Raw genomic sequence first — 18,295 nt, 5'->3', positions numbered from 1 at the left:
TTACGTTGAATATACGGTGGGGGAATCCCCCCTATGACGCCACTGATCATGTGATACCGTAGTAATGTCACTTGGGGAATCCCCCCTTACGCTTTTCGGCTGGTAAACAATATATGTTTAATATTTTCAGACTCACAGGTGTGGAGCAAGAAAATGTACTTTTAACACCGTTGAACTACGGTAGGATTTACTTTCATAAAAGATAAAGTATCTAAAGTATTTAAGATACTAATACGTTGTTTTAACCATTTTATTTTATTGTTTTAGGTTTTTTGATGAGACGAGCGGTAATCCTTACCTACAGCACGGTGTTCACCAGGCTCAGCCGCAAAGAACCCGGCCAGAGAGCAAACTTACACTGAAAAACCGCCCGTCCCGAAGCAAAACCCGCCAGGACTTTGCCTCGCAAAATACGTCTACCCCTAAACAAGAAACAGATAAAGTCATTGATCTGCGTACACCACCGCCGGTTCGCCAACCTCTCTTCCTCCACTCAGCGGTAGCGGGCATTCAACCTCGCCAGCTGTTTGTAGCACAAACACCCACCCTGCAAAACAACCAAGTCCAAACGGATGTACCACAAGCAACGATTCCACCAGCAAACCATACCCATCGTAAGTTTCTTTATAACTCTGAAAACTATCGATTTTATGTTTCTCAACCAGCCCCGTTTCATGTTCTCACTGTATGCCATTGACAGTCACACTGAGCGTTGAAACTTCAGTTCAGACGGTTCAGACCAGCGGGAGAGGGACTACATCATACTGTAGGTAATTTGTGGGACATTCATGTGGCGTGCTACGTTAACACGCAGTTTCCGCTCTAGTTTTACGTGGGTTCGATTCCCCGGTGTGATGCATTTTTTTTTTTTTTTTTTTATCTTTTTTATGTATTTATTTCTGCTGCAATCATTGTATGCATCCATTAAAAAGCTCCGTCTTTCTTTCTTAACAGAAGCAGCCCTCCTGAGAGAAAACGGTGCTGAAGGTGCAGAAATACAACCCCCTAACGCACCTCAAACTGATCTGCCAGCAACCTCTTCAGACGGTGAGTAATACAGTTTTTTTTTCATTAATTAACTTAATAGTTAATTTATTATTTCTTTTTTTACACTCTTAAAGTTTAAACTACTGTTCTGCACGGTTCAAAAACCTCCCTCCCTCTGTATGTTTCAGTTTCTCACTCTTTCAGTGTGTGTGTGTGTGTGTGTGTGTGTGTGTGTGTGTGTGTGTATTTATTTCTGCTGCAATCATTGTATGCGTGTAATTCACTCCATTAAAAAGCTCCGTCTTTCTTTCTTAACAGAAGCAGCCCTCCTGAGGGAAAACGGTGCTGAAGGTGCAGAGATACAACCCCCTAACGCACCTCAAACTGATCTGCCAGCAACCTCTTCAGACGGTGAGTAATACAGTTTTTTTTCTTTATTTAACTTAATAGTTAATTTATTATTTCTTTATTTACACTCTTAAAGTTTAAACTACTGTTCTGCAAGGTTCGAAAATATCTAAGGCCTCCTTCCCTCTGTGTGTGTGTGTGTGTGTGTGTGTTCTACCGTCTTAGTGGGGACCATCACAGGTTTTTAACCTGTGTGTGTGTGTGTGTGTGTGTGTGCATGTTCTACCATCTTAATGGGGACCATCACAGGTTTTTAACCTTTGAAGTCAGGACATTTTACAAAGTATGGCAGTGTTAACCTCTGTGTGTGTGTGTGTGTGTGTGTGTGTGTGTGTGTGTGTGTGTGTGTGTGTTCGAATCAGGCCTCTCCTCACTTTTCAACCCCATATGCTGTTTTTACTAATTTATTTAATTGTATTTACTTATTTATATCTATATACATATATTTTTTTATTTTTGCAGCCCGTGATACGATCCGGAGAAGACGATCCTTAAGAAAGAGGAAAAGACCCAGTCTCATTACACTAAGTTCTACCCTTAAGATAGTCCAGAGAGTGATTCCGAAGCTCGAGACAAAAGTGATTACGATTCGAAGGCTTGCAACGGGTAAATAATTTCTTTCGCCTACAATAAATAATGAAATCAATAAATCCCTATGTCCTTCTTTGTTAAATCTCTGTATTTACAATTAGTTTATTATATCATAACGAATCATTGTTCTTCCACCTCTTCACACACATGAAATCACCTTTTTCTACAATTAGGCCGCCGTATAATAAAATGAATAAATCCCCCGCATCCTTCTTTTCTTTCATTATATAATAATGAATCAATGCATTTCACCTATTTCTAAATATGAAAGCATCCTTTTCTACAATTGGGCAGTCGTATAATAACTTCCCATTCATACTATATTAAATATCTGTATTTACAATTAGTTCATGGCATATTAAAACATTATATTTTCATCTCTTTCCACATATGAAACTACCTTTTTCTACAAATAGCTTGTAATATAATAAATGAATGTTTTATTCTTTCCTGATTATAGTTGTTCCGTTCTATTACAGAAGCTGCATCGATTATTCAACAAATTCCATACTGCGGCCGCAGAGGAACCTACTACAGTCGGAGAGCTGAGGAGCTTCTGAGAAACTGCATCTTTCTCCTGAAAGAAAGCGCCAAGATCTCATTGCTACAGTAGAGTTAACCTTTTAAATTGTGACCTCTGTTAAAAATGGGTAGCCAGCAACTGAGAAATGCATTGAATGAAATTGTTGAAGCTGTGAATGAACTCCGTAATCTCCCTGTACACCCTGCAACCGAATTTCTCAATCTAACCCCAAATTCCCCAGTCAGAACTCAGGGTCCAGATTTGGACCTTGAATGTTTACTATCTGTAGAACGAGCCATCGAACGATTAAACGATTCTTTCTCTCAACCATACTCGCCTGAAAATAATTCCTTAGAGTTTCAACAGCAAGTTACAAACGCTTTACATGAAATCACACAAATGGTTAATGACCTTCAAAATCTTCCTGTCCGGCATATGCCTGGTTCTTTCAATGTAGCTCCACATTCACCGTCCAGGTTAGAACAAGCGGTCCATCAATTAAACGTTTCTCTCTCTCAAACATTTAGCCCTAATCCTACAAACGCTCAGTATGTGCAACACGGTGGGGGTCTTGTAGAAAACGGTGAACAAAATCCCACTGGTTCTTCCAATACTGCTTTGCCAAATCCCACATCCAACCAGCCTCAACAGCCATCTCTCATTGCACCCGACCGAGCGGATCAACCCTGCACCAGTCATGGACAGTCAGCTGTAAACAGCTCTGAACATACCCAACAAACTCAGAGAGAGCGAGAAGGTTTCAATGTTACAGAAATAAGACGTCCTTTCAACGTCATTGCCTCGCGAGCCGGCTACGCTCCCAACCCCGCCGAATTTTACACACAAGTGTATCATATTCTCACCGAGCTCGCAGAGTCAGCTGCTCGCCTGGCCTCTCGTAGCGATATTATCCCAGCTTGAATTGAGCGGAGAAGGATTTTCTCATCACGCCATCGTTCAGGTAAATGATGAACGTGATTCAATTCTGCCTGCATTTCTGGAATTTTTAGAGGATTTAACGCAGTCAAATGCGGAATTGCCGGATCCAAACAACTTAGAAATGATTGTTCAGGTTGTAAGAAACCCTCATGGAGGTGTCAAACGTAAAGCCGAAAAAACATTGGACTGTGAACTGATTCGTAAAAAACGTCAACATTTGTATATCGTCGCCAATCGTTCTGATCAGCTTTGTTTTTCAATCAGTCTTGCCCATCTGTGTAACCCTACTTTTACAGATGCCCAAGCCGTGCAGCAAGCTGTACTTTGGCAACGCACAGCGGGCCTCACAGAGCAAACCCCCGTCACTTTCAGCGATGTGCAAAAATTTGAAAAGATTCTCAACAGGAAAATTGTCGTTTTCTATAAAGACGGTAAGGACGCAATGCTTCGTAAATTCCAGACTGACTTTTCCGATCGTTCAAATCCTCTTTTTCTGCTTCTGTTCAAAAACCATTATTACGGCATTAAAAACCTGACAGGGTTCACCGGTTCTAACTATATTTGCAACTACTGTTTTACCGGTTTCCAAAACATAAACAGGCATAACTGCGAAGGTCATTGTTCAGTTTGTCTCGATCCGAGATGTACTCTGCAACGGCACAACCCTGTACAATGCACAGATTGTAAACGAATCTGCCGTAATTCATTCTGCCTCGATAGACACAAGGTCCCCAGATTGAGACCTAACCTCGGAAAGCATGTGAGTAACTGCGAAACAACTAAATTCTGTCCTCTGTGTAAAAGGCTATATGATCTAGCAGCAGGTGGGGGTAGCAAGCCTCATGAGTGTTCAATAAAATGCACGGTCTGTCGTCAGAAAGTCCCTAGCGGTGTTGATGTAACGTTAAACGAGCATCAGTGTTACATTCAACCCACACTGACAGACCCTGAACTCGGCAATAAACTGTTTTTTTACGATTTTGAAACTTTTACAGATCAAACCGGGAGACACATCCCATTCCTTGTCTACACAAAAACTTTGGCGGGAGATGTTTGGTACTCTTACGGGGTGAACTGCGTTAGGGATTTTCTGCTTCATTTCAGAAATCCTCGTTACAGAGGTTTCACTTTCCTAGCTCACAACAGTCGTGGGTTTGACTCTTACTTGGTTCTGAGTGTAATGGTTGAATTGGGCATTAAACCGTACCTCATCACACAGGGAAGTAAAGTTCTCTGTTTTACCGAGCCTGATTACACTCTGAAATTCATCGACAGTCTTTCATTCCTTACTATGAAACTCAGCCAAATGCCAAAAGCATTAGGATTCACCGATCAGTGTAAAGGGTTTTTCCCTCACTTGTTCTCCTCTGAGAAGACTTTAAGCTACGTGGGCCCGCTTCCTCCCCCCTGCTTCTACGCGGTAGACCGCATGAACCCTGCCGAACAGGATCGGTTTTACATTTGGTACAACGAGGCTTGTAAAAACCCCTTTGACTTTCAGAAAGAAGCTCTTTATTATTGTCAAAATGATGTGGAGATTCTTTTCAAGGCTTGTGTGAAATTCAGAGAAGAGTTCTTTAAAGAGACAACCGTGGATGCTTTAAAGTCAATCACCATTGCATCAGCTTGTATGAATGTCTTTACATCCAATTTCCTCCCTCCTAACACTCTCGCGATCCCCTCTCCGGTGGATTACCGACGTCAATGTAAAACATTTTCGAACGCGTCTATTCAGTGGTTAGAATGGGTAGCTCAGGAACGAGGCATTTTCATTCAGCATGCGCTCAATAAAGGCGAAAAGAAAATCGGCCCTTATCAGGTCGATGGATACGCGGAGGTTCGAGGGGTGAAAATCGCATTTGAGTTCAACGGGTGTTTTTTTCATGGGTGTCCCACTTGCTTTCCACCCGACCAGATCTGTCCTCTCAGGAGGGTTTGCTTTGAAACATTTCACTCTGCTACCATGGAGAGAGCGAGGTTATTGCAATCGGTTTACGGCGTGCAATTAGAAGTTATATGGGAACACGACTGGATCCTAATGAAGGAGTCGCACCCGGGTCTCAAAAGGTTTCTACAGTCTTTCAACGCACCAGAGCCTCTTTCCCCGCGAGAAGCTTTGTACGGCGGCCGTACTTGTGCTCTCAGACTCCGGTACACGGCGGAGGAGGAGGAATCGGTGCATTATGTAGATTTCACCTCATTGTACCCGTACGTGAACGCAAACTGTCCCTATCCTCTCGGCCACCCCAAAATCATCTGCAAAGATTTTGACGATCCGCGTAACTATTTTGGGTTCATCAGGGCGACCGTGTTTCCACCCCGCGGTCTGTTTTTTCCCGTTTTGCCGTACAAGACATCTACCGGTAAACTTGTTTTTACTCTCTGCCGTGCTTGCGCCGAAATGAACTACCAGGCAGGCCCTTGCAGCCACACTGATCGAGAGAGGGCGTTGACGGGGGTCTGGGTAACCCTCGAATTCAACAAAGCTCTGGAACTCGGTTACACCGTCGCTGAAATCACAGAGGTTTGGCATTTTGAGAACCAGAGCAGTTCAATCAAGCTTCAGGTTTTCCCGCTGAAGCGACGGATGAGGAGAGCAGGTTAAAGTATGTGGCAGACTAGAAACTGAACCAAGGCATCCAGCTAGATGTACGGAAGATTGAGGTCAATCCTGCTAAAAGGCAAGTGGCTAAACTGTGTTTGAACAGTTTTTGGGGAAAATTTGCGCAGAGAAATGATCTGGCTAAAACTACCATTGTGACAGACTCAGCAGAGTTTTTTAACTTCCTGTTTTCAGGTAAATACGTTGTGTGCTACTTTCACTTTCTGAACGACGACATGTGTATGATTCAGTGGAAATACAACAAACGGTGCATCTCCCTGCCTAACAAGGTGAATAATGTATTTATCGCGGCGTTTACCACAGCACACGCACGGTTGAAACTATTCACCTGTCTCGAACCACTTCAGGAGCGCGTTTTGTACATTGACACAGACAGCCTGATCTACGTGGTTAAACCGGGTCAGACCTCCCTCGAGCTGGGAAATTATTTGGGGGATTTAACGGATGAGCTGGGAGGTGATACCATACAGCAATTTGTTTCAACAGGCCCCAAAAGCTACGCTTACCAGACAAGAAACCAGAAAAAAGTTGTGATGCGTTGTAAAGGCATCACTCAAACTCAGGAATGCAGTGAGAGGGTGAATTTTGACAGTGTGAAAGAGTTGGTAGAAGGTTATCTGCAGGGGTGTACAGGGGAGGTTTTAGAAGCTCCGCAGCATACCATCAGGAGGGATAAAAGAAACTTCCAACTTAAAAATGCCACATTTCAGAAAAAGTTCCGCTTGGTGTATGACAAAAGAAGGCTTTTTCCTGACGGAACAACTCTCCCTTTTGGTTACTAAAAAGGTTAACCGAGAACAATGTCGCTCTCCGGTGAAACACAGGAGATTGAATTTGACCCTAGATTCAAAACCCCTTTTTCATGTCTGATAGTGGGTCCGAGCGGGTGTGGAAAATCTTTTTTTGTTAAACGTGTTTTGCAGAATTGTAACCATGTTATGGATGTTGTACCTGTAAATATTGTATGGATTTATACATCTCTTCAACCCATGTACGCTGAATTGCAGAGAATGAATAAAAAGATTAAATTCATCGAAGGACTACCTGATTCTTTTGATGATGAAAATCTGTTTCCTCCTGATCAGAATCATCTGGTTATATTGGACGATGTAATTTTCCAGGCTTCGGAGCATCCAGAAGTGGTCAAGATTTTTACGCAATACAGACATCACAGAAATATGAGCGTGATGATGCTTACTCAGAATGTGTTTCATCAAGGCAAGTACAGCCGCACCATCAGTTTAAATACTAATTATATGGTGTTGTTTAAGAACCCCAGAGATAAACTGCAGCTGAATATATTAGCCCGTCAGATGTTCCCGTCAGAGAAAACGTTCTTTATGGAGAGTTTTCAAGACGCCACCAGAGAACCTCACGGGTATTTAATCGTCGATCTGACTCCCACTTGCCCAGATCGTTTCAGACTGAGAACGGGGATGCTCCCTGGTCAGTGGCCGGCTGTGTATGTACACAAGTAAATTAATTTACCATGTCAGCTCGCATAAAAAGGAACATACCTCTTTTTAGGGCTCTGTATCATGCCACCCCACAGAAACGGAAAGACATTCTCGCTCACTGCTCGCCGGATTTTCTCAAAGCCTTGTGTGAAATAGCTCTGAACATCTTAAAAGGTAACGTTAAAGTATCTCCCGCTCAACATAAAAAACTGCAAAAGCAGAAAAAAATCATCAGATTGCTGGCTGATAAAAGAACGGGTTTAAAACGTAAGCAGCTGGCTCTGAAAAATCAAACAGGTGGGTTTATTTTACCCCTGCTAAGCGTTGTGGCTCCTTTAATCGGAGAGCTGGTGGGAGGTCTCATCAGGAGATGAGAAAATGTCTCTTAGGACGGCGCAAAAGATGTATCTCGTCTCTCCGCATCAGTTCAAACGTTTGACTCCGTCAGAGCCTTCTATCAGACAGACGGCTGAAGAGGATTTGGATTCTAAAATGAGAGAGATACTGAATGAACAGGGACTAAGTTCTTATGAAAAAATTAAAAGGTACAACGCTCTTCTTCAGAGATATCTGACTCTGATCAAACAAAGTCAACTGGAGGAACCCAGAGTGACTTTAACTTTGCAGCGTAACCCTACCCCGGACAATAATGACGGTGAGGCGGACTCTGGCTCTGATTCTACTGCTTCTACACCCTCTCTTATGGAATTGGATGAAACCGCCAGCGAAGTTCTAAAAGCTCTACCAAACAGAGATCGCAAAAATGCTGAATACATATTGAAAAAGTTGTCCCTACATGGTACGAGTTGGACTTCGAAAGGGGAATTTGTTTATCGGGATCGTGTGATGGGAGGCTCACATCTGGTCGATTTGCTGAAAAACCTTCTGCTCCCATTTAAGCGGAAAACACAGACCCAGGAACCTGTAGGCTGGAACCATTTCATGACCGCCCTGAAGGAGCTAAACATCCCTGTGTCCTCAGTCAGCAATCCGCAAGCTCGTGACCAATACAGAGGCATGGCAGAAACGGGTGTATCGGAGAAGAACAAAGATAAGCCCGTCATGAAACGTAAAGGAAAAATTGTGTTGTCCCCTAAATTCTCCGGAATAGACTTTGAGCATCCAACCCCCTACAACGAACGAGTCAAGAGCAAAAGAGTCAAGAACCCTGCATGGTTGAAATTTTCTCCTTAAAACTCTGTATGAAAAAAAAACTGGAGAAATAAATTTGTAATAAAGATACTTTTATTGTTTCAAATTATTCGTGTATACAGTGTTTTTCTTCTAGACAAGTTACAACTTGTAACAATCTTTAAACATTTGTAAAGAACACGTTCCGTGATTAAACGAGCACGAGGCCCTATTTTTTACACAACGCTGATATTTTTTCACAAAATCAAATACCATGACATCATTTTTATAAACACTGTCATCATAGGTAGCCAATATGTCATGCATCGATAGCCCGCAGGCTTTATGACAAAGATAATAAACACAATGATGACCGCACACGACTGATAGAGTGTCTTGAAGTTGACGATTATGATACAATATTTTCGAGGATCTCTCTTTCAAAAATGTCACTATGCTCGAGGGATAAAATTCGAAATCCGGAGGAAATCCGTAAGAGTCGAAAAAGGTGGCTCTATCATTCTCTTCCAAAGTCAGAGCTAGCCAGTGTTCACCAGGCATGTGTGAAGGATGAGTGTTGACGATAAAATAGGCCGGGCCACTGTACGTGCGTTTGAGTAATGGAAGCTGATCACAAGCCCAAACGCCGCAAAATAGGTCCCCCAACAGGTGATGCATCAGACTCTCGATCTCGTGGTTATTCATGTTTTAATAAAAATCCACCAGAACCTGCCTTTTTGAATCGATTTCCAAAATTGAGTCGTAACACGCGTACACAATCAGGGTGGTCGTGTGAGGCAGCGGAACTCTGAATCTCATTTCCAGTCTCAAATTACCGTTGCACACCGGTGACAGAGCGTCTGCGTCCTCGCTCGGATTGAGATTAAAGACAAACAGGGAATAACCCTTGTTAAATTCCTCACGAGCGATGCTTAAAGGAAGGTCTTTTAAATGACGACCTGTAGAGGTGAACATGTTGTAATATTCCCTGACTGAAATACCGTTGTTGAATTGGGGTTGAAACGCTTTGGCGGGGACCTGTCTGCCGTCTTTGCAGAGCGCTAAATATTCCACATCCATATGCTTAAAGTTGAAAGGCGACATGCTTCTCCTTCCAGTGAATGCCTCGTGGTTGACCATACCTAAAACGACATATTTCGGCATCGTTCCCAAAAAGAGATTCTCCTGAGTACATATCCTGGAATTTTCAGGGACAGAGTACGTTTTCACATTCACGCGCGAAAGAGGATAGAGGGCGTTTCCTCTCATTAATGCTGAGGCATGCCCTAGTCGGATAGCCGGGGAGACTGAAACTTTTTTCATAAATAGCGAAGCCCCCAGAATTTTCAGTCGGAAGGTTGAATCACGCGGTCCCATGAGAGAGAAGGCGTCGCTGGCTCTGGTTAGTTTAACCCTCATATCGACAGAATTCAAGAGGAGTCTTTCGCAGAAGAAAATATCTGCGTGAAGAGGCCCCATCAGGTGTAACTCTCTGGAATTAGCGGTGAAAGCGGCTCTCTTGTTCATCCCCGAATTTGGACCGTCGGTGGTAACAATAGAGTCGATAGCTCCCGCTGTGTCTTTGTAAAAGAGGCCCGCGCTAAATTGGCTCTTTAACGTGTCTTCTGAATAGTTGAGCAGAGTTTCAATCATTGCTCTGTACGGGTGAGTTGCGCTACTCTGTGAAATTAACCTGTCCCCCAGAATAACGTCGCATTGACTAAACATTGTATTCAACGGGTAATTTATCAACCCGACAGCGGCGTCGTTAGCCATGTCGCTTCCATCTGCGTTGGTTATCTTTAAACGGACATGAAGTAACGTATCGTTCAAATCCAAGTATTTCTCTCCATCTCCGGGGATAAAGAACTCGATAGGCCCGGTGTCTGTAATCGCTGACACGGGTAATATTTCTGTGTAGAGCTTATCTTCGATAGAAAGTTGTGTCATGGGGGCGGAAAACAAGTCCAGTTCCGCCAGCGTACATTCTGATGATTTCCGGTGTAAAAGAGCCATGTTTTATTGTTATTGAAGAATAATAATTCAGCTAAATATATCCTTGCTCACAACGGACCTCCTCCCTCTTGCTTTGCTCCTGCTGACTGATTTCTTCTTTTTGCGCTGCAGAACTATTTGTGAACGGCCAACACGTTGCCCCGGAGGTCTCTTTTTAGCTCTTCTTGACAAAACCATAACACCCGACCCCTCTTGGTTATTCACACCCTCGTGCGAGCCGCTTATTTTCGTCATAGCTTTACCTATGACGTCCGAGGCGATGTTTGTGGCAGCCTTTTTCAGATGCGGTTTAGCAATAGCGAAGCCGGATTTAAATAAGGGTGATACGAAACGAAATAATTTTGAAAATATGGATCCTATCCCACGGCCGTACATAACAGGGGCGCCATAGAAGCCGGGTATTTCTCCCCCTACCTGGTTATGGTAGTAAGGGATAAAACGGTGCGGATCCTCTCTCAAGAAAACCATGTTTTCACGATTGTCGTCGCTTCTTCCTCACGTTTTTAGAACGCTGCAACGTTGTCGTTGTGACTGGTTGCACAGCTATGAATGATTCTGGCCACAATCGTGTGTTTTTATAAGCATGAACCGTTTCACCTGAACGCTCTGCGTGAACCAACGGGTCTGAAATGTAGTTTCATGATGCACTTTCCGTATGTAAATTTCACCGGGGTGTTTTGATCCGTTTTAATTTCAACTTGTATATTTTCAATATGTTTCTTGGCAACGGGGAGATAGTAGGGGTTATGAAAGGTCTGCGTAAAAATATCTCCAAAAACGCCCTGGACCTGAACTGTTCGCAAGAGGGGCGCGTATGCATCCCCCACTATCTGCGGCGCAACAACGTCGCTGTAAAAATAGAGGTGGTAGAAACCCGCTTTATAATCTATAGGGTGAGGGGCGTGCCAGTGGTCGAATTTGATCCATTCTCCGGGTTCCGCGCCGAGCATGTAGGCCAGTGGAGCGTGAAAACGTAGATGGTACTGAGCGCCGGCCTGGTAGGTGAGTATGTTTGCGAGTTTGTTAACCTTGAAATAAACATCTGAATCTATCTTTCTCAGATGGGCTTCGATCTCTTTGATAAGCTGATTCATATTACTGTAGTATCCGTTTCCAATCTGTATGCGATGGACTTGTTCCTCGCTCGCTTTCCGCCATTCGAAAAAAGCATTTTCTGAAGGAACGTTATGCCATGTGTGTGGATAAGAAACCTCCGTCAATGCCACTTGCCATTCTCCTTGTAAATTGATATGCTCGGCTAAATCCACGCGGAAACTCGATATGTTATTATCCTTAAAGACATCCAGGCTAGCGTTGGAGGGTAGCGTCAGGTAAAATCCTTCGTCCTGAGTTAAGTGGTCCATGTTGCACTGTCAACCGTCAGAGAGCAGCGTCTTCTTTTATACGTCTCGCAGGTCGTCGGCTCTCACCCAGCTGTTGAATTTCTCCGGCCAGTTTTTCCAACGTACTAAGACCTGTTTGACCCCCCGTACGGTGCGTTTGTCTAATATGTCACCCACTTGATACATTTTGTTTTTTGATATTTTCACCTTTTGAAGCTCTTCTGCGTAAAAAGAACCTCGGACGGGCTCTCCGTCTAAATCTTTCAGCTTGAAGACGGGTGGAGATCGTTGTATAACTTCTGTAACTGTAAAGATTTCGTCCGTGAAACTCTGTTCATATTTTTTGTCAAACACGCCACGCAGCTTGGAGATTCTGACATGGTCACCTGGTTTAAATGCGGTCTTGACTTTTGTACTGCGTTTGGAATTGGTCCCGTACAGATTTTGAAACACTTGAAAAGCGTTACTAGCGGTGACTTGGATAGGTGCCATTTTAATACTTGAATGATAACCGTGGTTGTAGCTTTTGACCAGATCCTGAAGCACGTTTACATAACGGAGAGTGTTGTTTGCTGTGAAATATCTCCACATTCTTGATTTTAACGTACGGTTAAACCTCTCAACCACCGACGCTTTTATTTCACTAGCCGTGGAAAAAATGTTCAATTCCGTTTTTATCCATTAACGCTTTGAATGATTTGTTGAAAAATTCTTTACCGTCATCAGTTTGAAGCCTCTTTGGAACCCCACTCTCCCTTAAAACAGACTCGAAAGCTGTTACGACGTCAGAGGCTGTTTTCCTTTTTAAAACTCTGACGTAGGCTCTTTTGGAGAATACGTCAATAACGGTTAATAAATAATTGTAGCCGTCGTTTTCTTCGGATAAACTCTGCATATCACAAAGATCTGCTTGAAACTGTCTCAGAGGCCTGGTGACAAACACTCTATTTCTAGGAAATCTTATTCTTGCCGGTTTATGTAAAGAATATGCATCTTGTTCTGATAAAAAGTCTCGGACCACTTCAATCGGAACCTTTTTCCCGGTTTCACTCTGCATAGCCCTCTGTAATCTATCTACTCCACCAAAAGAACCTGGGTGAGCAGGTGTGTAATATACACGCTTCATTAACTTTGCTTCAGCCATACCTTCCCACGCACGTAGTGATGCTGAATGAAGGAAAAGAGGTCTGTATTTGGGTTTTTATATATTTTATTATTAATATGCATTTATTATATCACAAACTAATTGTAGAGAAAGTTCATTTCATATTTAGAGAAAGAGATTAATTTTGTTACGATGTCACAAACTAATTGCAGAAAATACTACTTTAATATATCACAAACTCAATGTAAAAAAACACTCATTGGTTAGATAAAAAGAAAGACATTCTTTTAATACAATGTCATAAACTAATTGCGGAAAATACTAGTTTAATATATCACAAACTCAATGTAAAAGAAACACTCATATAATATATATATTACAGAAAGATATGAGAAAACATGCATGCTTTGGTTTCAAGAACCCTGCCAGTACTGCGTGATGGTTTCAAGTTGATCTTTTAAGTCATAGTTTTCTTGAACCAGCTGATTATACACCTCGCTGATGTGGTCATGCACCCGCTTGGATAGCGTCAATTCGTACAGATAGGCCTGTGCGACGGCATTGACTGTGTCGTTGTCTTGATGGATGTTGCGAGCGGCTAAAAACCGTTGAACGGCATCGATGAAACGCTCGTTATAAAGCATTCGCATTACACCGTAGTAATTACTTTCAAAGAACCGGTCCTCAAGCTGCTCCAAACATTCATGGTCTCTCTGACTCGGACGATCATTGATGCATCCGTAGCACTTTCCACGCATGTACTTTTCGATGGCGGTGCTCAAAAGATGGTGCACCACAGTTTTCACCGCTTTGATGAAGCCGAAGCGGATCCACCCGTCGTATTCATCAGCGCCGGTGTCAGCGTCTGGTTCCCCGGATGGAATCTGCACGTCCTCACGCGGTAATGGGGGTGGGGAGGCTGGATCTCCTTGGCTGAAGGGAAGTTGCGAGTCCTGGAGCTGTGAGTACTCAGACTGAGAAGGGTCCGGGGAGGGTGGAAGATTCAGCACTTGTGAATCTTTCTCCTGGGTCTCTGACAGAGACGGCATGGCTGGAACCATGGCTGGAAGTGTGGTTGGAAGCGTGGAATTCTCATCCCGTAAAACAAAGTACTCGGGCCGTAGTTTCACACCTCCAGGGGCATTGGCCCAGTCGTCGATACGCCTCTGCAGCGATGTGAGGAGACTCTCGCTGTCGCTGTCGAGTTCGGAAGAGGATTCAGGGGTTGGCGAGGGTGAAGGAGGGTGGTACGGTCCCGGAAAGAATTTGTCGCTGTCCGGGGAGCCATGCTGCGGTGATGTTGAAGCGGTAGTTCTTTCAACCGCGTAGTTGTTCATGGTTTCAGATGCTAAAAGTCTGGTCACTGAAGCTGCATGGAGGTCCCGATCGGTCTGTCTGGTTGTTTTTTTATACTGAGAAGGGGTGTGGTTAACGTTGAAGGGGGGAGGTATTGGCTGTTGTGTGGAGGGCGGGTCTAAAAAGCTACCACTTTCTTGATCACCCAAAACATCTCTCCAGTCGCAACAGTTGCAGAACAGCGTTGACATCCGGTCTGCTATCATCTTGTCACGCCATGCGTTAAGCAGAAAAATAACCGGAGTTGTTTTATCTTGAGCCTGTCTCGGAGTTGCGCGGTAAGCTCCGTTTTTGATTGTCATGTTGGTGAGAAGATCCTATTTGTTGAATCTGTGTCAGTTTCGAATTCCTAGAGTGGGGGAGGGGACCGGAAATGGGGGAGGGGTATGGATTCCGGAAGTGGGGGAGGGGGCAGGAAATGGGGGAGGGGTATGGATTCCTGGAGTGGGGGAGGGGACCGGAAGTAAAGGGGGACCGGAAATGGGGAGGGGGGACCGGAAATCAAAGGGGAGACCGGAAATCAAAGGAGACCGGAAATGATTAGGGTCATTAATCACCCGTCAATTAAAAAGTGACAGAACATATATTCTATTAGTGTGTCTCCAGATATACAAAAAAAAATTATATATATATATATATATATATATATATATATATATATATATATATATATTATTTTATTTATTTTTTTGTTTGTTTTTGCACATCGTCACCATCACTTTAATTTAGATCTATCTATATATAGATCTAAATTATTGTGATAGTGACGATGTGCAAAACAAAAAAAAATTGAATAAATGTCAATACAGAGGGTTGGTGTCTGAATCACTGAGGGAGGCGTTGTAGAGATTGATCACCACAGGCATCACTCTGGCGCTCTGTGGTGCATCTGGGTAAGAGGAGTCTTCTGCTAAAGGAAAAAGCAACATCGGCAATAACAAAAAACAACTACCTGTCGATTGCGCTGTGATTTCTTTTAATTATGAACTGTAAAGAGCAACTCAGTGAGGCTATGGAGACGATTTTAACTTCCAGCTCGGGAGTTTCTGAGTGATAAATTCTCAGTTTTATGCACCTGTCATGGTGCAGCTTTGTCTGCTGCAACATGCACATATTCAGGGCACTTTTCACCCTCCATACACCCCAGTCTCCTCTCCACCTCAGCAATCATCTACACCTGCCAGCCACTAATCAAGCCAGGACTCAATCCACCTGTCAGCTTCACTATTTAAACCTCCCTCAGTTTGCCCTTCCCTGTCAGCTCGCCTGTTTACCTGTGCTCTTGACTGCTCGCCTTACCTTTTCATTACCAGCCCGGGTTCCCTTCATAATGGGGCTAATAAAGCGAGTGTATGAGGTTTGGCTTACTGCATCAGAAGAGCCTGATGCCGAGGATCTGGTCGACGCCAGCCCGGCGTCCGACGTGGCTGTGAAAATTGCACTGCAAGATAATGCTCAGCCCTATGCAGTAGCCACAGCACGCCGGGTCCCCATACCCTTATTAAAAGAGGTGAAGGAGGAGCTGGACCGAATGGAGACAAATTACATCGTTGAGGCTGTAACAGAACCAACGGAGTGGTGTGCACTGATGGTGCCGGTCCCGAAAAAGAATGGAAAGGCACGCATCTGTGTTGACCTAAAGAGACTAAATAAAGCTGTCAAAAGAGAGAGGTTCATTCTGCCCACAGCGGAAGAGATGATAGCCCAGTTGAGTGGGTCCACAGTTTTCACTTCTCTGGACGCAGCTTCTGGATTTTGGCAGATCCCTCTGGACAAGGACTGGAGACCAGTGGCATTCTGTTCAAGACGATTAAGCGATGCTGAAAAGAGGTACGCTCAAATAGAAAAAGAGTGCCTAGCATCTGTGTGGGCGTGTGAAAGATTTGAGAAATACCTCTATGGCCTGCCTGCATTCAAACTGATTACAGATCACAAACCTCTCATTCCACTTATGAACTCCAGAGACCTTGACAACACACCAGTACGCTGTCAAAGACTCCTCATGCGATTGATGAGATTTAACTTGGAGGCTGATTATGCACCTGGGAAAACACTGGTCGTGGCAGACATGCTGTCCCACAACAGGGAGCGGTGCACAGCAGAGACAGCCATACAGATGTTGAGTGTTATGTAGCTGCAGTGATGAGCAGCATCCCAGCATCACAGACAAAGATGGATGGCATCAGAGCAGAGACAGCAGCTGATGAGCATCTCCAAGTTGTAATCAGGTACATTAAAAATGGGTGGCCTGAACATATACAACACACACAGAGCAGTGCAAGAGAATACTTTCCTGTGAGAAATGAACTGTCTGTGCATGATGGGTGAGCAGGATAGTGATACCTGGGTCAATGAGAACAGAAATGTTAGAACGCATACATGATGGTCATCAAGGACTTAACAAATGCAGAATGAGAGCAAACACTTGGGTGTGGTGGCCTGGCTTAGCTTCACAAATCACACACAAAGTGGAGAACTGCATGTACTGTCGGGAGCACAGGAGGGCACAAAACAGAGAACCTCTCCTGTCAACACCTCTCCCAGACAGGCCATGGAAAAGAATCGGCATAGATCTTTGTGAGCATGGAAAAGAGAACTTTCTGGTCATATCAGACTATTATTCCAGATACCTGGAGATTCTCCACATGCCAACCACCACAAGCGCTCAAGTGTCTCTAAAGCTGAAAGCTACTTTTGCCCGGTATGGAATACCAGAAGAGGTTGTCAGTGACAATGGGCCACAGTTCAGCAGTGAAGTCTTCAAAGACTTTGCCCATGAGATGGACTTTAAGCATGTGACCTCCAGCCCCCACAATCCACAGGGCAACGGACATGCTGAACGAGCTGTGCAAACGGCCAAAAGAATACTGCAACAAAAAGATCCACTACTGGCTCTTATGATCTATAGATCCTCACCGCACAGCAGCACTGGTGTCAGTCCGGCGGAACTATTATTGGGCAGGAAAATCCGAACAACCTTACCTACTCTGGATAAAGTCCTGCAACCAAAATGGCCAAACCGACAGCACATCAGAGCTAAGGACGCTGTGGAGAAGTGGAAGCAAGCTTTCCACTACAATAAGCGACACGGGGGGAGACCACTCACATCACTGCAGCCAGGAAACCCTGTTCTCGCTAGGCTGGACATTCAGAAGACCTGGTCCACACCTGCAGAAGTGGATGGGGAGAGTACAACAGAGAGGTCATATGTCATCGCTACAGAGCAAGGAGCCCTGTACAGACGAAATCGTCGTCATCTCCAAGCACTGCCTGAGGTGGGGTCCTCAGTTGAACAATCTGTAGAACCTAACACACCTGATGTTCAGGCGAGCTCTGGAGGTAGCTTTCCTGACCCTAAGACGACCCCTAGTGGACTGTCTCAAACCAGATCTGGTAGAGTTGTTAAACCTGTTCAGAGACTAGATCTGTGAGGGATGTTATGGTAAAAGGGTTCTATAGAAAATCTGATATTGTGAAGATAAAATACAAAGCTGTTTGTTGATGAAGCCCTAAATGGCTGGTTATTGAAAATAAACAAGGATGTTACTGTTACACTGCAGAATCAATACTGCATGCATTAGTGATGATACTGTTTGCCAATGTTATTGTTTAAAAAAAAAAAAAGGGAGATGTCAGAGAATATGTTTTGCGACATGCACTTTATGGCAGATATGTTACGACAGGAGGGGGCGCGCGTGGAATTGTTGAACGGCAGCGGTTGTTTTTGTTCGGACCTGTGTTCAGAGAGCACCAGTTAAATAAAGGCCGGGAGTTGAAACAACAACAAGGAACACATTATTTTAGAATAAACAAGCA

At 43.9% G+C, this 18,295-nt stretch overlaps 1 protein-coding gene and 1 long non-coding RNA gene across 2 annotated transcripts in view; both read left to right on the top strand.

The window, feature by feature from the left end:
• LOC105922826 (cyclin-dependent kinase 16-like) overlaps positions 1 to 18,295 on the top strand; it is a 173,266-nt gene that overhangs the window by 44,176 nt on the left and 110,795 nt on the right. The gene's annotated exons all lie outside the window — the stretch shown is intronic.
• Positions 786 to 1,932, top strand: LOC118564609. The gene is made up of 3 exons (XR_004931977.1): positions 786 to 1,047; positions 1,306 to 1,398; positions 1,858 to 1,932. It is a non-coding gene; the product is annotated as an uncharacterized LOC118564609 (long non-coding RNA).

This window comes from Fundulus heteroclitus, chromosome 1 (genome assembly GCF_011125445.2).
Source record: "Fundulus heteroclitus isolate FHET01 chromosome 1, MU-UCD_Fhet_4.1, whole genome shotgun sequence".
In the NCBI taxonomy this organism is placed as follows: Eukaryota; Metazoa; Chordata; class Actinopteri; order Cyprinodontiformes; family Fundulidae; genus Fundulus; species Fundulus heteroclitus.
This window is presented reverse-complemented; position numbering and strand designations above follow the sequence as displayed.